The sequence below is a fragment of the Mixophyes fleayi genome (assembly GCF_038048845.1).
Source record: "Mixophyes fleayi isolate aMixFle1 chromosome 6 unlocalized genomic scaffold, aMixFle1.hap1 SUPER_6_unloc_1, whole genome shotgun sequence".
Classification (NCBI taxonomy): domain Eukaryota; kingdom Metazoa; phylum Chordata; class Amphibia; order Anura; family Limnodynastidae; genus Mixophyes; species Mixophyes fleayi.
In genome coordinates, this window is record NW_027445892.1 from 1 (window position 1) to 13,295 (window position 13,295).

The following is a 13,295-nucleotide window of genomic DNA, read 5'->3' on the forward strand; positions in this document are numbered from 1 at the left end:
TGGATTTTTAGAACAGGGAGATGGAAGAAGAGCTTGCTCTGTCCACTCCACGCATTGACCTGGTATTGCAGTACTTCCAGGACCGGTGCACTTCTCTTATCCAGTTATCAAAAAATAGAATCATGTCTCTTTTCAGCAACAAAAAAACATAAGAACAGATTTTTGTCTCCTGTGTCTTATTTCGTGTCAATTTATTGTGTCTTTTTGTTGTTTTGTTTCTTATCTCTTTTAGCAAACAAGCATTTGCAGATAAGAAGACCCTTTTCTTTGTCCAAAAGGATTACTGAATTGATCCAATTATTCCTTTAATGGAGCAACTTGTGATTTGCAAATTCAATTGGATCTCCGAATGAATGAAACTATTAATCTGACGTAGTGTGTCTCCCTCTTGTGGACCCAGTGACATAATAAAGGCAAGTGAGGATTATGACACACACCTTTTAGAACCCTGCTGCTGTTGCAGCATGCAGCTTCCTTTTCTATTTACTTGCCGGTGGCCCGAGAAACAATTGTGATGCACCTTGAAGTGCTGTTTCTGTGACATGCTGTGAATATTCCGAAAGAAGCTGGGCAGACAGTGTGATTAATTGCCTGGGGAGACGAGGACGGAACGGCAGGCCGACTAATCAGCGGGCGTCGTTGCACTTATGGTCAAGGGGAGGAGTTAATGCAAATTTTGCAGGCATCTCGTTTGAAAAGTCCTCGGCTCATGTGCGTGCCTTTGCAGACAGAGAGGTGTAAAGAGGGTCCCAGTGAAGGTGTCAGGCTTTTCAGGCTAGTCGGGCCTAGAATGTGCAGCAATGGAGTGTTGTGGGCCGCCGCTGAAGAAAGTATACGGCGTGTGGCGTGGCTGTCTCCTACAGTTGTCAGGCCTAGCCTGAGAAGCGGGCGCTTTCCTGGGTCCCTTTTCAGGTTATCGCTTCTCGGCCTTTTGGCTAAGATCAAGTGTAGTATCTGTTCTTATCAGTTTAATATCTGATACGCCCCCTATCTGGGGGCCATATATTAAATGGATTTTTAGAACAGGGAGATGGAAGAAGAGCTTGCTCTGTCCACTCCACGCATTGACCTGGTATTGCAGTACTTCCAGGACCGGTGCACTTCTCTTATCCAGTTATCAAAAAATAGAATCATGTCTCTTTTCAGCAACAAAAAAACATAAGAACAGATTTTTGTCTCCTGTGTCTTATTTCGTGTCAATTTATTGTGTCTTTTTGTTGTTTTGTTTCTTATCTCTTTTAGCAAACAAGCATTTGCAGATAAGAAGACCCTTTTCTTTGTCCAAAAGGATTACTGAATTGATCCAATTATTCCTTTAATGGAGCAACTTGTGATTTGCAAATTCAATTGGATCTCCGAATGAATGAAACTATTAATCTGACGTAGTGTGTCTCCCTCTTGTGGACCCAGTGACATAATAAAGGCAAGTGAGGATTATGACACACACCTTTTAGAACCCTGCTGCTGTTGCAGCATGCAGCTTCCTTTTCTATTTACTTGCCGGTGGCCCGAGAAACAATTGTGATGCACCTTGAAGTGCTGTTTCTGTGACATGCTGTGAATATTCCGAAAGAAGCTGGGCAGACAGTGTGATTAATTGCCTGGGGAGACGAGGACGGAACGGCAGGCCGACTAATCAGCGGGCGTCGTTGCACTTATGGTCAAGGGGAGGAGTTAATGCAAATTTTGCAGGCATCTCGTTTGAAAAGTCCTCGGCTCATGTGCGTGCCTTTGCAGACAGAGAGGTGTAAAGAGGGTCCCAGTGAAGGTGTCAGGCTTTTCAGGCTAGTCGGGCCTAGAATGTGCAGCAATGGAGTGTTGTGGGCCGCCGCTGAAGAAAGTATACGGCGTGTGGCGTGGCTGTCTCCTACAGTTGTCAGGCCTAGCCTGAGAAGCGGGCGCTTTCCTGGGTCCCTTTTCAGGTTATCGCTTCTCGGCCTTTTGGCTAAGATCAAGTGTAGTATCTGTTCTTATCAGCTTACCAACTACCCGGTGGAGGTTATGCTGAGTGTGGCTCATCCGATAGCGCACTCTAACATTGGTGAGGGGCTGATGTAGACTCTGCTGCATGGTGCACTTGTCTCTCTCCTGCCCAAAACCCAGAGGACATACCTGAGTGTGGCTCATCCGATAGCACACTCTAACCCTGGTGAGGAACTGTTTGAGACTTGTGTTACCCGATCAAAGCCGGCCAGGAGCAAGAAGACCGACCCCGGGGAAGAAGCGCTGCCGACCCCCCCTGCCTGCCGGGAAGAAGACGCCGGGAGCACCTCCGGCTGAAGAAGCCCTCCTCTCCTCGGGCCCTGCTCCACTGGAAGAAGCGCCTCCTCTTCAGCGGAAGCCCCTGCTCCTCTCTACCCAGTGGGAGGACATCTGCACTGCTCCCTCCACCCCGGACGACCAGCCTCTCTACCCCAGGAAGAGCCAGGACGATGGCCTCAGCTACCCCAGCTCCTGCCTCCACCCCTGCTCCTGCCCCTGGGAAGAAGGGAGGAAAGAACACCGCCCCGAAGCCTCTCCCCGTGGCCGGAACCTCTGCCTCCACCGCCCCTGCTGCTGCCGGACAAGGCCAGCCCAACCAGGACACCCCCCAGAAGACCCCCACCCTGGAACCCTGGATGAGGCAGACCGTGGTCCTGAAGCTGAAGGAAGTGGAAGGAAGGGTCCCAGACATGACTGCCGAGACCTTCGGCAAGAAGATGATCCTGGACCAGGGCTTCTCCAAGGCTGAAACCCTCAGCGTGCAGAACTACCTGAAAGGGATCTGGTACATCACCTTCGCCTCCATTGCCATCTGCAAGAGGTACTGGGAGGCAGTGAAGACTGCGAGACCGGAGTCTCCCTTCTCCCGCTTCGTGGGGAACTGCCCCATCCAGAGAGAGGAGAGAAGAGTCACGGTCTCCATGAGAAATCCTCACACCCCTGGTAAGGACATCGCTACCTTCCTGAGCCGCTTCTGCTCCGTGGTCAAGGACCCCTCCAAGATCCTGGATGTCAACGGCTTCTGGACAGGCAAGTGGTCCATTATCATCAGACTGAGGAAAGACAGCACGGCAACTGACGGACTCCAACACCTGCCATCAAGCTTTGCCCTGGGCGGCTCTGCCGGCCTCCTCCACTATGCCGATCAGCCGAGGAACTGCAGAAAATGCGGGGAAGCAGACCACATGGCGAGAAGCTGCAAGGTCTCAGCCTGCAGGAACTGCAAGGTGGCGGGGCACGAGTCCAAGGATTGCCCAAGAAAATTGTCCTGCAACCTCTGCGGCCTGGCCAGCCACATCTACAGGGACTGCCCCCAGAGGGCCAGATCCTACGCTGCAGCTGCCGGGATTGGACTGCCGGAAAGCGGACCTGCCCCTGCCCTGCAGCCCAAGCCAGCCCAGAGGAAGCAACAGAAGCCCACACCGCAGCCAAGAGCTGGTAAGATATCTCCCACCCCTGTTGTGACAGCACCCCCCTCCCTCCCCGCTGTCACAACACCCCCCCCCCCCTGCAGTAGCACTAACCCCCTCCACCGCTACTGCAGCTCCCCCCCTTTCCCTGGAGGATTTCCCCCCCCTCCTCCCTCTTGTGTCTGCAGGTGATGAGAACAAACAAAGAAGGAAGCGGAAAGAGCTGGACAGCCCAGCTGGCGACTCTGACCCTTCCAAGAAAAAGGCAATCGAGCTGGAAGAGGACCCTCTCCCGTCAGAGGGGGCCCTGGTAGAGATGGTGGATGAGCTGCTGGATTCTGAGCAGGAGGAGGAAGAATTCCTACAACTGCCCCAAATCTGCCTATTCGACCAGCTAGAGGAGAAAGGTCTGCTCCCACCCGAAGGGGACACGGGCAGACCGGACCAAGTCCCACCGGACAAGGAGGGTAACTGATGTATTGACTGTGCTAACTCTCTTTTTTCTCCCAACTAATGGCTAACTTTTCTCTTTTTACCATTAATGTGAGGAGTGTGAAGGATAAGATTAGACGTCAGTCTGTGTTTACCTTTCTTGACAGTCAGAAATGTGATGTTTACATGTTGCAGGAATGTTCTCTCCCTTTCTCTAGTTCCTACAGGCATCTGGGGAGGCAGTGGTCTCACGGGCCCTCCTATTGGTCTGGGGGGAGTGACTGTAAGTCTGCAGGGGTCGCCATTCTTATCAGGGGAAGCCTCTTCACATTAGATTCCGTTCAGGAGTTTGTCTGCGGCAGATTGCTTATCGTAGATGGCTCCTGGGCGGGTGAGCCTATCAGGCTTATCTGTGTGTATGCATCCCCGGGTAAGAATGAGCGTTTGGAGCTTTTCCAGACCCTGCGGGCCCAGCTCGCAACCACCAGGGCGGTAGTGATGGCTGGGGACTTTAACTGTCCTATAGAGGAAGATGGTAGGAGTTCTTGTACTAATGCTAAACTTGATGTTTCTTCCAGGTTGTTGCAGGAGATGGTAGCCGAAGCATCCTTGCGGGATGCAGTGGGATCTATGGGGGCCGGCTCTGTGAATTATACTTGGAGCCGCCCCGATGGCTCAGTGCGTTCCCGGATTGACTTTGTGTTTACATCGAGAGCGGTAAGACAAAACAGGCATGTCATGGTTCCCTGCTTTTTCTCTGATCAAAGGGCCATTCTCTTTGAAGGTGTTCTGGGTCACGGGTTCCCTCCCGGCCCTGGCTCTTGGAAGCTGAACTGCGCTCTGCTGGGAAAGGAAGAGGTGATGGTTGAGCTGAGGGATGCCTATGTAATGTGGAAAAATGACAAAATGTATTTTGACTGTATGTCTAACTGGTGGGAGTATGTCAAGGGCAAGTTTCGCAGTTTCTTTCAGGCTAAAGGCCGCCAACAGGCGTGTGAGAGGAAGAGAAACTTCAGGAGACTTCAGCGTCAGCTGCAGTCCCTGCTGGATCTCCAACTCTGCGGCTGGGATGTGAAGGATGATCTGGCTGAGGCCAAAGGGGGCCTGAAAAGGCACTTCGAGGAAGAGGCCAATCGCATTATCTTCCGTTCCAAGGTGGAGAATCTGGAGAAGGGTGAGAAATGTAATTCTTTCTTTTTCAGAAAACTCCACTCCGGCCACACGCCCCTGACTGAACTGCGGGACGAGTCTGGCACCCCCAGGAGGGGGAAGGAGGGCGTCATGGGAGTCGTCTCAGACTACTACGGCAAACTCTACTCCCCTAAGACTACAGACGACGACGCAGCTGAATCTTTCCTGTCAGGTATCACTAACCCTATTGATCCTACAGGTAGGGCAGCTATGGATGCCCCCCTCACCTTGGGGGAGCTGCACTCTGCCGCTAAATCCTTTAGGCCGGGCAGGACCCCGGGCAGTGATGGCCTCCCAGCCGAGCTCTATGTAGCGCTGTGGGACCTCATTGGCCCGGACCTGTTAGAGCTGTATGAGGAGATGGTGGTGGAGGGCAGGATGCCTCCTACTCTGAGAGAGGGCTTGATCACGATTTTGTACAAGCGCAAGGGAGAGAGATGTGACCTCAAAAATTGGAGGCCCATCTCCCTCCTGAACGTGGACTACAAGATTTTGGCCAAGGTACTAGCCAACAGGCTAAAGGTTGTCATTGGGCGAATTGTTCATCCTGATCAGACTTGTGGCATTCCTGGTAGAAGGATTGCAGACAGCCTTGCGCTGCTGAGGGACACGGTTCATTATATCAAAGACCGCCATGCACATGTGGCCCTGGTCAGTCTTGATCAGGAGAAGGCCTTTGATCGTGTCTCTCATGGTTTTATGCGTAAGGTTCTGTGCAGGTTTGGATTGGGTGATATGTTTTGTTCTTATGTTAACCTGATGTACCTTGATATTTACAGCTCTGTGTTGGTGAACGGCTGGAAGACTGACCCCTTCTCTGTACTGTCTGGGGTCAGACAAGGCTGCCCTCTTTCACCTCTCCTTTTTGTCTGTTGTATAGAGCTCTTTGCGATGTCCATCAGGCGAAACCCAGAGATCAGAGGGATCACCGCACCGGGTCCAGACCGACTAGAGGCCAAGTGTTCGCTCTACATGGACGACGTCACTGTCTTCTGCGCTGATCAGCGTTCGGTGGCAGCACTCGTCCAGACCTGCAACAACTTCGGCCAAGCTTCAGGGGCAAAAGTCAACTGCGGGAAGTCAGAGGCAATGCTGTTTGGTCAGTGGCACCTGTCATCCCCCGCTGCATTCCCCTTCACAATCAAGCCGGACTTCATCAAAATTCTTGGAGTTTGGTTCGGTGGAGAGGAGGCGGCCCTGAAGTGCTGGGAAGAGAGACTGGCAACAGTCCGGCAAAAGATTGGACTGTGGAGCCTCAGACTTCTTACCATCGAAGGGAAAGCACTGGTACTGCGCAACGAGATTCTTCCCGTTCTTCAGTACACGGCCCAAGCTTGGCCACCTCTTGCTGCCGTCTGTAAGACCATCACGAGGACAGTCTTTCACTTCATCTGGGGCTCCAAAATGGACAGAGTGAAGCGGTCAGTTATGTACAAGGAGCCCCACAAAGGTGGGAAAGGGATCCCGGATATCCCCACCATGCTGCGTGCCTTCGTTGTTTGCAACTGTATCCGCAGGACACTCCTTGAAAAGAACGTTTGCTCTGCTGGGAAGTCCATGTCACGCTTTTTCCTTCTTCCTCTTTGGAGGAAACTTGGTTGGGACAAGTGGGACAGCTCCTTCCCTTACAACTGGACTACACCTTGGTTTTACCTGGATGTTGGACAATTTGTGAGGGAGCACCATCTGGAGGGACTTAAACCAGACTTGTGGAAACCTAAAACTATCCACAAGCTCATCAGAGCTAAGGACATTATGGAGTCTGTTCCAGGGCTCCCTGTGGCCACGGCCAAACATGTTTGGGAGAATGTGGCCTCTAAGAGACTGACTAATGGACATAAAGACATTGCATGGATGGCCATTCAGGGGGGTTTGCCTCTCAGGACATTTATGCACTCCCGGAACCTGTGCAGATATGTTCACTGCCCCTTTTGTATTACCAAGAGGGAGACTGCTCAACATATCTTTTGGGACTGTCCCACTGCACAGGCATTGTTGGATGCCCTGGAACATGAACTTAAGGACAGTGTGCCCAGGACTTGCCTTTCATACCATTCGGTATTTTATGGATTATTTCCTGGGACTCACACCGTTGAGGCAATCCAGGAGGCCTGGCGCCTTATGAACTGTTTTAAGGACGCTATGTGGCTTGCCAGGAACCGCCTCATCTTGAAGCGGGAGAAGATGACCATCCAGGACTGTCGCAGGCTTATCCATAGCCTGTTAAGAGACTATAACACCCTTGACAGTCCTGAGGAAGATGAAGACGACGATTGATTGTAATTGATTGATTGTTGTCCCCTCTTCTCCTCCTCCCCATTGTGTCTATTTTCAATAAAAAACTTTGGTTTGTGCTCCCCTCCCTCTCCCCCTCCAACCCATTCCCCTTCACAGCATGAAGTATTATTGAATGTCATGTCTATTTATGCACCCTTCCCTTTGTGTCTGTCCTCAATAAAAACTTTTTGCTCGTGACTCCATCACCCTACCCCTCTCACCTACCTCCCCCTCACATCCAATGTTATTTTATTGCACTGAAATACACTGTAAAGTTTGAATGGTTAGTGCAGTACTTGATGTATATAGTGTAGGATGTCATGTCTTGTACTTTATGCCCTGTACTGTACTAAAACGTATGCATGATCATGTCTTACGGTGTACTGCGTACACTTGAATGAAATGTATGAACTGTGTTTTTTGTACTTTATACAAAATAAAGCTACTTTTTCAATCAAAAAAAATCTGTTCTTATCAGTTTAATATCTGATACGCCCCCTATCTGGGGGCCATATATTAAATGGATTTTTAGAACAGGGAGATGGAAGAAGAGCTTGCTCTGTCCACTCCACGCATTGACCTGGTATTGCAGTACTTCCAGGACCGGTGCACTTCTCTTATCCAGTTATCAAAAAATAGAATCATGTCTCTTTTCAGCAACAAAAAAACATAAGAACAGATTTTTGTCTCCTGTGTCTTATTTCGTGTCAATTTATTGTGTCTTTTTGTTGTTTTGTTTCTTATCTCTTTTAGCAAACAAGCATTTGCAGATAAGAAGACCCTTTTCTTTGTCCAAAAGGATTACTGAATTGATCCAATTATTCCTTTAATGGAGCAACTTGTGATTTGCAAATTCAATTGGATCTCCGAATGAATGAAACTATTAATCTGACGTAGTGTGTCTCCCTCTTGTGGACCCAGTGACATAATAAAGGCAAGTGAGGATTATGACACACACCTTTTAGAACCCTGCTGCTGTTGCAGCATGCAGCTTCCTTTTCTATTTACTTGCCGGTGGCCCGAGAAACAATTGTGATGCACCTTGAAGTGCTGTTTCTGTGACATGCTGTGAATATTCCGAAAGAAGCTGGGCAGACAGTGTGATTAATTGCCTGGGGAGACGAGGACGGAACGGCAGGCCGACTAATCAGCGGGCGTCGTTGCACTTATGGTCAAGGGGAGGAGTTAATGCAAATTTTGCAGGCATCTCGTTTGAAAAGTCCTCGGCTCATGTGCGTGCCTTTGCAGACAGAGAGGTGTAAAGAGGGTCCCAGTGAAGGTGTCAGGCTTTTCAGGCTAGTCGGGCCTAGAATGTGCAGCAATGGAGTGTTGTGGGCCGCCGCTGAAGAAAGTATACGGCGTGTGGCGTGGCTGTCTCCTACAGTTGTCAGGCCTAGCCTGAGAAGCGGGCGCTTTCCTGGGTCCCTTTTCAGGTTATCGCTTCTCGGCCTTTTGGCTAAGATCAAGTGTAGTATCTGTTCTTATCAGTTTAATATCTGATACGCCCCCTATCTGGGGGCCATATATTAAATGGATTTTTAGAACAGGGAGATGGAAGAAGAGCTTGCTCTGTCCACTCCACGCATTGACCTGGTATTGCAGTACTTCCAGGACCGGTGCACTTCTCTTATCCAGTTATCAAAAAATAGAATCATGTCTCTTTTCAGCAACAAAAAAACATAAGAACAGATTTTTGTCTCCTGTGTCTTATTTCGTGTCAATTTATTGTGTCTTTTTGTTGTTTTGTTTCTTATCTCTTTTAGCAAACAAGCATTTGCAGATAAGAAGACCCTTTTCTTTGTCCAAAAGGATTACTGAATTGATCCAATTATTCCTTTAATGGAGCAACTTGTGATTTGCAAATTCAATTGGATCTCCGAATGAATGAAACTATTAATCTGACGTAGTGTGTCTCCCTCTTGTGGACCCAGTGACATAATAAAGGCAAGTGAGGATTATGACACACACCTTTTAGAACCCTGCTGCTGTTGCAGCATGCAGCTTCCTTTTCTATTTACTTGCCGGTGGCCCGAGAAACAATTGTGATGCACCTTGAAGTGCTGTTTCTGTGACATGCTGTGAATATTCCGAAAGAAGCTGGGCAGACAGTGTGATTAATTGCCTGGGGAGACGAGGACGGAACGGCAGGCCGACTAATCAGCGGGCGTCGTTGCACTTATGGTCAAGGGGAGGAGTTAATGCAAATTTTGCAGGCATCTCGTTTGAAAAGTCCTCGGCTCATGTGCGTGCCTTTGCAGACAGAGAGGTGTAAAGAGGGTCCCAGTGAAGGTGTCAGGCTTTTCAGGCTAGTCGGGCCTAGAATGTGCAGCAATGGAGTGTTGTGGGCCGCCGCTGAAGAAAGTATACGGCGTGTGGCGTGGCTGTCTCCTACAGTTGTCAGGCCTAGCCTGAGAAGCGGGCGCTTTCCTGGGTCCCTTTTCAGGTTATCGCTTCTCGGCCTTTTGGCTAAGATCAAGTGTAGTATCTGTTCTTATCAGTTTACCAACTACCCGGTGGAGGTTATGCTGAGTGTGGCTCATCCGATAGCGCACTCTAACATTGGTGAGGGGCTGATGTAGACTCTGCTGCATGGTGCACTTGTCTCTCTCCTGCCCAAAACCCAGAGGACATACCTGAGTGTGGCTCATCCGATAGCACACTCTAACCCTGGTGAGGAACTGTTTGAGACTTGTGTTACCCGATCAAAGCCGGCCAGGAGCAAGAAGACCGACCCCGGGGAAGAAGCGCTGCCGACCCCCCCTGCCTGCCGGGAAGAAGACGCCGGGAGCACCTCCGGCTGAAGAAGCCCTCCTCTCCTCGGGCCCTGCTCCACTGGAAGAAGCGCCTCCTCTTCAGCGGAAGCCCCTGCTCCTCTCTACCCAGCGGGAGGACATCTGCACTGCTCCCTCCACCCCGGACGACCAGCCTCTCTACCCCAGGAAGAGCCAGGACGATGGCCTCAGCTACCCCAGCTCCTGCCTCCACCCCTGCTCCTGCCCCTGGGAAGAAGGGAGGAAAGAACACCGCCCCGAAGCCTCTCCCCGTGGCCGGAACCTCTGCCTCCACCGCCCCTGCTGCTGCCGGACAAGGCCAGCCCAACCAGGACACCCCCCAGAAGACCCCCACCCTGGAACCCTGGATGAGGCAGACCGTGGTCCTGAAGCTGAAGGAAGTGGAAGGAAGGGTCCCAGACATGACGGCCGAGACCTTCGGCAAGAAGATGATCCTGGACCAGGGCTTCTCCAAGGCTGAAACCCTCAGCGTGCAGAACTACCTGAAAGGGATCTGGTACATCACCTTCGCCTCCATTGCCATCTGCAAGAGGTACTGGGAGGCAGTGAAGACTGCGAGACCGGAGTCTCCCTTCTCCCGCTTCGTGGGGAACTGCCCCATCCAGAGAGAGGAGAGAAGAGTCACGGTCTCCATGAGAAATCCTCACACCCCTGGTAAGGACATCGCTACCTTCCTGAGCCGCTTCTGCTCCGTGGTCAAGGACCCCTCCAAGATCCTGGACGTCAACGGCTTCTGGACAGGCAAGTGGTCCATTATCATCAGACTGAGGAAAGACAGCACGGCAACTGACGGACTCCAACACCTGCCATCAAGCTTTGCCCTGGGCGGCTCTGCCGGCCTCCTCCACTATGCCGATCAGCCGAGGAACTGCAGAAAATGCGGGGAAGCTGACCACATGGCGAGAAGCTGCAAGGTCTCAGCCTGCAGGAACTGCAAGGTGGCGGGGCACGAGTCCAAGGATTGCCCAAGAAAATTGTCCTGCAACCTCTGCGGCCTGGCCAGCCACATCTACAGGGACTGCCCCCAGAGGGCCAGATCCTACGCTGCAGCTGCCGGGATTGGACTGCCGGAAAGCGGACCTGCCCCTGCCCTGCAGCCCAAGCCAGCCCAGAGGAAGCAACAGAAGCCCACACCGCAGCCAAGAGCTGGTAAGATATCTCCCACCCCTGTTGTGACAGCACCCCCCTCCCTCCCCGCTGTCACAACACCCCCCCCCCCCTGCAGTAGCACTAACCCCCTCCACCGCTACTGCAGCTCCCCCCCTTTCCCTGGAGGATTTCCCCCCCCTCCTCCCTCTTGTGTCTGCAGGTGATGAGAACAAACAAAGAAGGAAGCGGAAAGAGCTGGACAGCCCAGCTGGCGACTCTGACCCTTCCAAGAAAAAGGCAATCGAGCTGGAAGAGGACCCTCTCCCGTCAGAGGGGGCCCTGGTAGAGATGGTGGATGAGCTGCTGGATTCTGAGCAGGAGGAGGAAGAATTCCTACAACTGCCCCAAATCTGCCTATTCGACCAGCTAGAGGAGAAAGGCCTGCTCCCACCCGAAGGGGACACGGGCAGACCGGACCAAGTCCCACCGGACAAGGAGGGTAACTGATGTATTGATTGTGCTAACTCTCTTTTTTCTCCCAACTAATGGCTAACTTTTCTCTTTTTACCATTAATGTGAGGAGTGTGAAGGATAAGATTAGACGTCAGTCTGTGTTTACCTTTCTTGACAGTCAGAAATGTGATGTTTACATGTTGCAGGAATGTTCTCTCCCTTTCTCTAGTTCCTACAGGCATCTGGGGAGGCAGTGGTCTCACGGGCCCTCCTATTGGTCTGGGGGGAGTGACTGTAAGTCTGCAGGGGTCGCCATTCTTATCAGGGGAAGCCTCTTCACATTAGATTCCGTTCAGGAGTTTGTCTGCGGCAGATTGCTTATCGTAGATGGCTCCTGGGCGGGTGAGCCTATCAGGCTTATCTGTGTGTATGCATCCCCGGGTAAGAATGAGCGTTTGGAGCTTTTCCAGACCCTGCGGGCCCAGCTCGCAACCACCAGGGCGGTAGTGATGGCTGGGGACTTTAACTGTCCTATAGAGGAAGATGGTAGGAGTTCTTGTACTAATGCTAAACTTGATGTTTCTTCCAGGTTGTTGCAGGAGATGGTAGCCGAAGCATCCTTGCGGGATGCAGTGGGATCTATGGGGGCCGGCTCTGTGAATTATACTTGGAGCCGCCCCGATGGCTCAGTGCGTTCCCGGATTGACTTTGTGTTTACATCGAGAGCGGTAAGACAAAACAGGCATGTCATGGTTCCCTGCTTTTTCTCTGATCATAGGGCCATTCTCTTTGAAGGTGTTCTGGGTCACGGGTTCCCTCCCGGCCCTGGCTCTTGGAAGCTGAACTGCGCTCTGCTGGGAAAGGAAGAGGTGATGGTTGAGCTGAGGGATGCCTATGTAATGTGGAAAAATGACAAAATGTATTTTGACTGTATGTCTAACTGGTGGGAGTATGTCAAGGGCAAGTTTCGCAGTTTCTTTCAGGCTAAAGGCCGCCAACAGGCGTGTGAGAGGAAGAGGAACTTCAGGAGACTTCAGCGTCAGCTGCAGTCCCTGCTGGATCTCCAACTCTGCGGCTGGGATGTGAAGGATGATCTGGCTGAGGCCAAAGGGGGCCTGAAAAGGCACTTCGAGGAAGAGGCCAATCGCATCATCTTCCGTTCCAAGGTGGAGAATCTGGAGAAGGGTGAGAAATGTAATTCTTTCTTTTTCAGAAAACTCCACTCCGGCCACACGCCCCTGACTGAGCTGCGGGACGAGTCTGGCACCCCCAGGAGGGGGAAGGAGGGCGTCATGGGAGTCGTCTCAGACTACTACGGCAAACTCTACTCCCCTAAGACTACAGACGACGACGCAGCTGAATCTTTCCTGTCAGGTATCACTAACCCTATTGATCCTACAGGTAGGGCAGCTATGGATGCCCCCCTCACCTTGGGGGAGCTGCACTCTGCCGCTAAATCCTTTAGGCCGGGCAGGACCCCGGGCAGTGATGGCCTCCCAGCCGAGCTCTATGTAGCGCTGTGGGACCTCATTGGCCCGGACCTGTTAGAGCTGTATGAGGAGATGGTGGTGGAGGGCAGGATGCCTCCTACTCTGAGAGAGGGCTTGATCACGATTTTGTACAAGCGCAAGGGAGAGAGATGTGACCTCAAAAATTGGAGGCCCATCTC

General features: G+C 51.7%; 2 non-coding genes and 4 pseudogenes across 2 annotated transcripts; all 6 read left to right on the top strand.

Annotated features, from left to right (window-relative positions):
- LOC142112012 (U2 spliceosomal RNA) lies at window positions 1–96 on the top strand (annotated as a pseudogene; the record flags this gene model as incomplete).
- Window positions 97–915: 819 nt separating this feature from the next.
- LOC142111847 (U2 spliceosomal RNA) lies at window positions 916–1,106 on the top strand. Its single transcript, XR_012681004.1, has one exon. It is a non-coding gene; the product is annotated as a U2 spliceosomal RNA (small nuclear RNA).
- Window positions 1,107–1,925: 819 nt separating this feature from the next.
- On the top strand, window positions 1,926–2,082 carry LOC142111984 (U2 spliceosomal RNA; annotated as a pseudogene).
- A 5,652-nt stretch (window positions 2,083–7,734) lies between these two features.
- Window positions 7,735–7,909, top strand: LOC142111948 (U2 spliceosomal RNA; annotated as a pseudogene).
- Window positions 7,910–8,728: 819 nt separating this feature from the next.
- Window positions 8,729–8,919, top strand: LOC142111970 (U2 spliceosomal RNA). The gene has a single exon (XR_012681090.1). It is a non-coding gene; the product is annotated as a U2 spliceosomal RNA (small nuclear RNA).
- Window positions 8,920–9,738: 819 nt separating this feature from the next.
- On the top strand, window positions 9,739–9,895 carry LOC142111980 (U2 spliceosomal RNA; annotated as a pseudogene).
- Window positions 9,896–13,295: the final 3,400 nt, after the last annotated feature.